This window comes from Podarcis gaigeae, assembly GCF_964106915.1.
Source record: "Podarcis gaigeae genome assembly, chromosome: 6".
NCBI lineage: Eukaryota > Metazoa > Chordata > Lepidosauria > Squamata > Lacertidae > Podarcis > Podarcis gaigeae.
This window is the reverse complement of record NC_139682.1, coordinates 70,515,134-70,524,785: the sequence shown is the minus strand read 5'-3', so window position 1 is coordinate 70,524,785 and position 9,652 is coordinate 70,515,134. Positions and strand designations below refer to the sequence as shown.

At 43.8% G+C, this 9,652-nt stretch overlaps 1 long non-coding RNA gene across 1 annotated transcript; it reads left to right on the top strand.

Annotated features, from left to right (window-relative positions):
- The first annotated feature begins 15 nt into the window (after nucleotides 1-15).
- On the top strand, nucleotides 16-9,436 carry LOC310846676. Its single transcript, XR_014565449.1, has 4 exons — nucleotides 16-259; nucleotides 6,955-7,018; nucleotides 7,328-7,521; nucleotides 9,365-9,436. It is a non-coding gene; the product is annotated as an uncharacterized lncRNA (long non-coding RNA).
- Nucleotides 9,437-9,652: the final 216 nt, after the last annotated feature.

Genomic DNA, 9,652 nt, shown 5'->3' with positions numbered 1-9,652 from the left:
GTGTTTGCATTTTGATTGTAAGCTACTGTACTTTGGATGGGCATTTGCTCAGAAAATCAGCCTTAAATTATTTTCAGTAAAGTAAATGTTTTCCCTTTACATAAACACACTGGGAATATTTATGCGAGGACAGTATACAAATATTATTATTATGCAATGCTTCCAGTTCCAGATCACCGCTGAAGAGAGAGAAAGTTTTAAAAAGTAGCTTCACAGGCTGAAGGACAAGATGGCAACTTCCCATTCCATGTATTGACTGGTAGGGCAGCATTCTCCCTCATACCAAAGGGAATTAGCATAGCTTGGGGAGGAGTACAGGAATAGCTTTGTGGCACACACAGTTCTGTCCTCCAAACCTTCAGCGTCACTCCCTTCCTCCTGCCCACTCCATTGTTTGCCACCTGAGGAAGCTGCCACACTCTGCCTAATGGTAGGTAATTATTTATTTTAGGAAGGGTTTGGTGCTTCCACCTACCCAGATGACACATTATATTATTTAGTAAGGTAATCTACATATCACTTCACACTTCAAAGAAGCCTCTAAGCCATTCTGAACATTGTAAAACTACCATCCACCAAACAGTAGGAGACAGAGGGGTGATGGCACCTACCTGAGCTCCTGACAGGTAAGTCTCCGCTTCTTACTGGGGAGGGAGGGGAGACAGCACTTTGCACCATCCCTTCCTCCTCACCACTTCCAGGATATCAGGTAACCACCTCTGCCTCCTATAAAACTCCCCATTCTCTCACCCCTCTTTATTTTTTTTTAATTTTTTTTCTTGAACTTTTTCCACATAGCTTTTCCCAATGTTAACATAGGCTTAATAAGCCAACCTTGGGTGACATAGTAGGCACCTCATTGTTCTATTGGTATAGCAAAGGGACGCGGGTGGCACTGCGGTCTAAACCACTGAGCCTCTTGGGCTTGCCAATCGGAAGGTCGGCAGTTCGAATCCACGTTGCTCTGTCCCAGCTTCTGCCAACCTAGCAGTTCGAAAGCACACCAGCGCAATTAGATATATAGGTATCACTGTGGCAGGAAGGTAAATGTGCACTCTGGTTTCCGCCATGGTGTCCCATTGCACCAGAAGCGGTTTAGTCATACTGGCCACATGACCTGGAAAACTGTCTATAGACAAACACTGGCTCCCTTGGCCTGAAACAAAATGAGCGCCACAACCCCATAGTTGCCTTTGACTGGACTTAGCCGTCCGGGGTCCTTTACCTTTAGTACAAGTACAAAATTTATCCAGCTCCACTAAAGTCTCCATAGAGCCAAGTGATGACCTGACATGCAGAACTGCAGCCCCCACTTCTAGTTTAGCTCTCAGTGTTCGAATGAGGATGGGGAGTGTCCAAGATCCTTTTTGCCTGTGGTCTTAACTTGGCCAGGAAAAAACACCTGAGAGAGGTACCTTGTAAGCTGCATCTGTGGAATGATGAGCTGTGCTGAGGGTCCAATGGGAAGCTCCCGTGGCTCTTAACTGAGCCCCTGGCCTATCCTTAATATAGAAAAAACAAGGTCTTGCTTTGACAGGCAAGAAGTACTTTCACATGCCAATAAATCAAAGCAACACGGTGCTGCTTTTCTCTGAGCCACTTTTGTGACAATTGAAAACAGTTGGCCCTTTGCTCAAGACAGGGAAATTGCATTATCTGCATGCAAGTGATCACAGGAGAGTTTTGGTTTGGTTTCTATGGTTGGGGGAGGGGTTGGAGCAATGCACACGGCCAAGCCCGCAATTGCCCTGCCATGATCAAAGAACAACTGTTTTCCCATGTCCTACAATTGACCAAAACAGCCCCACTGACAAGAGTAAAGGGACACGTGAAAGTAATCAGTGATCACAGTGTATTGGCAAGTACCTAAGGCAGTAAAGTACCCTGAAACTTGCAAAGTTAATGTGTTAACATATGTTAGCAGGAAGATTTTAGCCAGAGATACCTCTTTACAGATGATGATGGTGATGATGCAAAGACTAACATTATCCCTTTTGAAAATGCGAGAAAATGAATGATTATAATTCAGTCTAATAAATATATATAGATACAGTATATAGGTGGACTTGAACCACAGCGCCACCTTTGGGTGTCCTTTATTTCTGCAATTGTGGCCTCAGCAGGACCAAAAGAGTAGCTCAATGCAATATAATACTTTGGGGGATATATGATAAAAAAGTATGTGTCTGAAAAATAAAAGGAAAAACAAAATTATTTTTCCATGTTTTTGACAGCGCCACTAAAATGTTGTGTTAAACAAGTGTGTTTCAGATGAGAGAATGCAGTTGATAGTTTTTTCTATATATGCATATTGCATCTTTTTATATAGATTCATTTATATAGAGTGCCTTTAAGAGGCTCTTCGTAGGCAGATGGTCAAGAGATGGAGCTTTCTCTATCACTCTGCATCCTTGTAAGACCATCTGTCCTTTGGGCAGGGGGCAGGTGGAGGTGATAGACACTTCAGTAGCATTGCTACTGTTTATCTCTCCCCCCCCCCACCCCGTTATTACTTCTAACTTATGTTTTTAACTGGAAACCAGAAATGCAGAAAATATGTAGGCTATCCTTTCCCATACCAAGGAACATAGGATCCATCCCTAAACTGAGCCAGATCCATTGCTCCATCTATCTCAGTGTCACTACACAACAGTTCTCCAGGGTTTCAGAAGGGAACATTCCCAGACCTACCTAAAGAGGCTGGTTTCTTCCAGGGACCCTCTGCATGTAAGGCCCATCCCTATCACCTTCAGCAGCGATGGTGTAATAGTCAAATATGTTGCATCCTGCACCAAAATGTCAGCATGACCTGCTCTTCTCATAGTAGCTTGTTCTGCAGAGTTCACTAGGTGAAGCTTTCCTGGCATAGAAACATACCCTGCTGACTTGCAGAATGGAAGAATGGAAGAATGAGGACTGTGTCGGGACCTGTAAATAGCTGCCCTGTGTGATAAGCCAATGAAGCAGAGGGGACAGCTCCTCAGTAAAGGAGTTTCAGGCACTGGACTGATTCCTTTAATTCAGGATGACCATCGGTTCTTTCTGGACAGAAGGGTTTCCTTTTCCATCTGAACCTTGTTTGAACAATGTATTTTTCCTGGAGACTGATGCGTCCTTGGTTGCTTCTAATTTTTATTGATGCTGAAAGTTGTCAACTAACCACAGTTCCCTAATTACAGAAAACTGGATTGTTTTAACTTTATTAGTTAACAAATTAGAATATCAAACCATGGTTTGATCCTGATTTGTTTGAATCAACCAGAATTAGGGGAGACGGGGGACACAGTTTCCTGTGTTTTGATGTCAGACGGAACTGGGGTTTGTCCTTCAATATCTACCACCTGAAGTCTCCTCCTCACTATGCTTAACAGTAGGGGCGGCACTCTTTCAAAGACAGACGTACAGTGGTACGTTCATTCCGGAGGTCCATTCTTAACCTGAAACTGTTCTTAACCTGAGGTACCACTTTAGCTAATGGGGCCTCCCGCTGCCACTGCGCAATTTCTGTTCTCATCCTGAAACCGCTGTTCTGTTCTCATCCTGAAGCAAAGTTCTTAACCCAAGGTACTATTTCTGGGTTAGCGGAGTCTGTAACCTGAAGCGTCTGTAACCCGAGGTACCACTGTATGCTACTTTTTGCAAGTGGTTTGGCCACAGGAAGAAAAGTGACAAACCTATTATTATTTTAGAAGTTCAGTGCTGCTTACAACCTACAATGTTGAATAGCTATCTTTAATTACATTCTAATAGAAAGACCTCTCAGGTAAGCTTAGGTTATCTGTGTTATTAAAAATCGCTGTTGGCGTTGCACATCATTTATATGATTATTCAGAAATCTGTTATCTATAGATAGGAAAGCAGCCTTAGGATATATTTACATTTTTAAAAACAACAACAATATCCCTTCCAAAATATTTTGAGAGCTACAAACTTCTCTATGTCCAGACAGGGACACTGACTTAAGCATCTCTCCCCTCCCCCTCCCCCCCATCTATAGGAAAATCTAGAAAAGGAGCATTATCCAGTCCAAGTTAGGAGTCTTAAGTTCTTATTGGGAGAGATTTGGAGTATGCTCAGCTCTCTCACTAAAATCAATGAGACTTAACAGTGCTGAATGCTGGCTGGCTTATCCTGGCCAAATGGCTAATTTCTGATATACAGTGTGATACTGTGCATATCTACTCAGAAGTAAGCCCTATTAAATTCACTGGGACTTACTCTTATGTCAGCATGCACAGAGTTGCAGACTCTGATTTCTTTCACCATTTAGTTCAATATAGTGCAGTTCAGGTTGCAACTGCAAGCATAATTACACAGGAGTGGCACTGTGGGTTAAACCACAGAGCCTAGGACTTGCCGATCAGAAGGTTGGCGGTTCAAATCCCCACAACGGGGTGAGCTCCTGTTGCTCGGTCCCTGCTCCTGCCAACATAGCAGTTTGAAAGCACGTCAAAGTGCAAGTAGATAAATAGGTACCGCTCCGGCGGGAAGGTAAACGGCGTTTCTGTGCATTGCTCTGGTTCGCCAGAAGCAGCTTAGTCATGCTGGCCACATGACCCGGAAGCTGTACGCTGGCTCCCTCGGCCAATAAAGCGAGATGAGCGCCGCAACACCAGAGTTGGCCATGACTGGACCTAATGATCAGGGGTACCTTTAACTTTACCTTTAAGCCCAAGAGACTCTACGCACTTTTGAGCAAATATGCATTGGATCGGGCTACCCCCCACCCCAAATAATAATTCAGGAGTGGAAGTCAGAGCCATCCAAACCAATGGGCAGGATGGGCAGGAATCTGTCTTCCCCATGTCTTCCCCATGTTTTCAGACCCCATCATAGAATCATTGAATCTTAAGAGTTGGAAGGGACCCCAAGGGTCATCTAGTCCAACCCCCTGCAATGCAGAAATCTCAGCTAAAGCATCCATGACAGATGGCCATCCAACCTCTGCTTAAAAACCTCCAAGGGAGGAGAGTTCACCACTTCTCTTATATCTTTGCTAATTACCGCTGCACCCCCCCCCATACATTTAAAGCACATTTGTCGAGGGTGCTGGAGTTCCTACAGTTCCCAGTGCTCTTTGAGGGGGATGTCATGTGCTTTAAATGTATGCTGCATACACAGCCTTAAAAAAAAATGCAGCAAAAGTTCCAGCATTTTTTCCAAAAATATATTAATACTGAGTGAAGGAATATCCCCCTCTGCTTTCCTCGCCTCATTCATAAGGATGTGAAAGTGGGGAGTTGGAGGCAGAGAGAGAATTCAGGCGATTTGAGGGGGAGCCAAAATTGTGGGGTAGGGTACAAAATTCACCACTGCAAATTCACTGAAGTCCCTTTAGTCGTTTGGTAGCTGCCACTCTTTTCACACAAAAGTTCCCAGAGTGTGAGGGCATCATGTCGCTCTTATGGGCGTGTTTCGAAAAGGACAGGTGGGCCCCATTTACATTATATGTTTAAACTCTATTATACCAATTTAAATCACCATGGCTTTCCCCAAAAGAATTCTGGGGATGGTAGTTTGTTAAGGATGCTGAGCAGTGCTATTTTTCTAGAAAAAGAGGTACAGGAACTCACCATAAACACCTCCCTTGTTCTCTTATAATGGCAATGGCACCCACCTGTGAGTGAGTTCTGGCAATTTCTGGTTGGAAAAAAGCACTGATGCTGAGAGTTATTAGAAGACCCCATTCCCTACATACAGCTACAGTTCTCATAATGACTTAGCAAGCAATCCTCCTTCCCAGGGAACTCTGGGAATTGTAGCTATGTGTGGGGAATATTGGGTAGGTATGGCTCAGCACTAAAACATTTTGTTAAGGTTTGAGATTTACAATAATAACAATAATTTCAATACAATCTAAAAGCAGGCTTTTGGACTTTGCCCCCAGCCCAGCCCACACTGAAATATTTTATCTCATCTTTCTCCTGCTACGGACCCTTGACATGGTGCTGCAAAACAAAATTTCACACAATATTTTCAGTGAGCAAGTTAAGTGGACAAATAAAACATGGACTTTAAAATGAATAAGTAAATTTGGATAATTCAGTTGATCCAACTGTTTTTTGGTTTAGTGAACGCAAGATACATGTCACAGTGGCATGAGTCATCCTTTTTGGCACCATAACTAAACTGTTTTGGATTAATCACTACTGTTTCTTTAAGCCTGGCCTTACCTCAGAATATTCCAGTAGTAAAATCTAATATGTTAGTCATTTCATTGTAAAGAACAGGAAATACTGTAATTGTTTTGAATATTTTCAGAATGCAAAGTGACCATGGATTTCACTAGTTAATTTTAAGATACTGTAGTATTAGCTTGGGGGGGGGGGAGACCCTCGCCCCCGGGTTTTATATTTTTACTCACTCTTTCGCTGCAGTCTGGAATGAGCTCTAAAAATATGCTTAGAGAGTAGCTAATAAAGAACAATATCCAGGAATAATTTGTTCCACAGGAAGAATAAAACGTTAAGCAACTTTAGCTTTCTTTTCTAAATGTTTCTGCCAAGCAAATTTTAAAAATTCAGAGAGGATATTAGCATTGTACTCAAATGACTGCATACCCATCGACTGGTTCATTTTGATTGTTTCATTTCCTTTCTGACCAGATAAATCAGGCTTCCTCAACTTCGGCCCTCCAGATGTTTTTGGCCTACAACTCCCATGATCCCTAGCTAGCAGGACCAGTTGTCAGGGATGCTGGGAATTGTAGTCTCAAAACATCTGGAGGGCCGAGGTTGAGGAAGCCTGAGATAAATATGTAGGGCAGCATTAAAATACCTTCTTACAACTAGTGTCTCATAGTTATTAAGTTATCGCATATTTCCCTGTTATCAGCCCAGAAAGGGAATGAATTATTTACTACCACATTGCCAGTGACTATATATTGTGAAGTTTTGGTAATTTCAAAAGAGTATAAACAGTATTTACGATTGATGTCTCATTTTTTCCTGCTAGGAAGCAAAAAAGGCAGCAAGCTTAATGGTAACGTGGTACCAGGATCAGCCCCAAGGATCTTCAGGTAGGGCTGGGAATGATACCCTGGACAATACTGTGTGGAGAATATGGAACTAGCTAGATGAACCAACTGTCTGACTTTGTTTAACACAGCTTCGTTTGTTACTAAAGTGGGGCCATTGTGGTAGTTGAGCACCTGCCCTATTGGTCCTCATGCCTCTCTACTTTTCCTCGGTGTCTCCCAGTTGCTTCCCACTTCCTTCCAGAACATTGTGTGAAGACCTCAATGCAGCATCTCATTTGAGACAGGTGACTGTTCTCAAGTGTGTGGTTTACATGCCAAAAAACACACTCCACTTTCAACCCTTTTCAGGGTCTTTTGAAGATGGCCATAGATGGTTCGGTCGCTGGCTTCTCAAGTCAACAGAATCTTCTACGGATCAGAAAGACACCTGGAATCCTCTTTGACATGTTCTCTGCAGAAGAATTCATCCTGAATTCTGGGGAAGGATTGTAGTAATTGGTTTGCATGAAGAAGGTCCAAGGTTGAGGCCCTGGCTTTTCCAGGTAGGTTTGGGAAGGTCCCCTGCCTGAAACAGTTGCAAAGCCACAGCCAGTTAGTACCTAGCTAGAGTGACCTAGGGCCTGACTCCGTATAAGTGTTGTGGATTTGTTGGACGCAGCAGAATGGTGGGAGGAACCAGCTGGGGAAACTCCAAGGGATGAAGGCTCAGAGCCCAGGGATTGGTGGAGGGACAACGCTGAGTGGACAGAGGGAAAAGAGGGAGAAGATTAGGAGGAGGAGGTGTCAGAAGCTGAAGAGGTTACAGGGCTTAGTGAGCGAAGGGAGTATATGGCAGAGAGAGTCCAGAATCAGAGGCAGAAGCTGATGTCAGCATGCAGAGGGTCGCAAGGCCAGCTGGCTAGCCCCAGCTGGGTGGTCTCCTTCCAGCCGTCCCGCTGCGAAGACCCATCGGCCTCTGCTCCAATGTAAATCAGCAACCCAGGCTTCAAAGCCAGGGCACACTATGTCAGCAGAGCAAACTGCTTGTGGAAGCATACTACAACTACGGATTTATTAATCATAAATCAGGACAAAGAAACATGTCGTTCCTCTCTTTGTCTTCTCAGAGAGACAGGAAAAAGCAAAAGCTATATACACAACGGACGTTCCCAGCATACTGTGCTGGAATGTAAACAGACATGTGACACGTAACAATCCCTGCTCCTTAAGGTGGAATAGAAAGTCTCAACAGCTGAAGCAGGAAAGGAGGGAGGTCAAGAGACAAAGATGAGTCTGGCTGGTGAAGAGGTGCTGGAGTCTCTCCCTCCTGCTGTGACGAGCTCCCCTCCCCTCTGGTCTCCAAGAACCAGGAGAGGCATGAAAAGAGCAGGGGAGAAGTTAGCTGCACACTGGCACAGTTCCAGATTGCTTAGGGGAAACCCTGGAGCGGAGGGGATTTAGTCAGATGTGGGGAGGCAGGGACCTTCAATCTCTGCTTCATGGAGGCAAAACCAGTTGGAGACGAGTTGCTGTCTCATTAGACTTGACACTCCTGTGCGGATCCTGTTTTTGCTAATAGTTAAGTCCAACTTGCTCTGTGAAATTTACTGCTGGCTTTCTCCTGTCAATAAGGCAACTCCCTATGTTCCCAAGTTGCATATTGGCTTCCTGCTTGAGCTACATGAAGACTTACGGGTGGCACACACTGTTTCAACAACATTTTAATATGAATCAGCTCCACAAGATGTGTCACTTCTAAAACTATTTTTCATTTTTGCATGTTATGTTCCTCCCCCCCCCCCGCCCCTCCATTTCATTAAAGGAGTCTCTAATTGGAATCTGAAAATACGTCATAACCTAAGTGACCCTCCTTAAATCAAGCAGAAAAATGGTTGCGTAATCTGAGGTGTTGAGGCATGCTGATTTTTTCCTTAATCAATGCTCTGCAAACCAGACTTTTAAAGTTGAGAACTTATATAAAAATTAAAAAAGAAAATTCCAGAGTTTTCTAACACCATCTGATCTCTTTGAAGCAGCTAGAATGCCGGAATAAATTATCTCAAAGAACTCCAGTATTTATATTGAGATCAGTCTGGGGAAATGGATCCAAAAAATTATGAGAGGGACAAATCCAGGGCAGATGATGGTGCTTTCAAATCAGGGGGGAAACTATTCTAAAGGAAACCAGAGTTTTCATGGCATCTAAAAGTGAAAGGGAAGCAGTCTTGTGAAACTAGCAAAAAGCATAAGAAATTTCTTCTGTAGAAATAGACCTTTATACCAGCTCTACAATTCTATGATTCCAGAGCTGTGTTCTCGCTCCAGCTCTCTTTGACATATTATTCTATATTCTTCTCTCTGTTGCTTCCATATGCCTTCAACTCAACTGACAATGGGGTGTTCAAGGAGTGACGGGAGTCCATTCAACCTGCCATGTCTCCATGCCTAGACAAAAGTGTGGTGGGTTATTACCTGAGACAGTCAGGTTTGTGTATCTACAGCAGTGACTGGAGGAGGAATGACCACCGGGAGGAAAACACCATGGTGCATCTTCAGCAGCACAATCAGATGCCTTCATCTGTTCCAGCTGCTAGAAAACATGTCTCTCCCGTATCAGTCTCTACAGTCACAGCAGGCGCTGTGATTCTCCAATGGTTTGACTTCACCTCCAAAGACACGATCTCTTCCACTGTG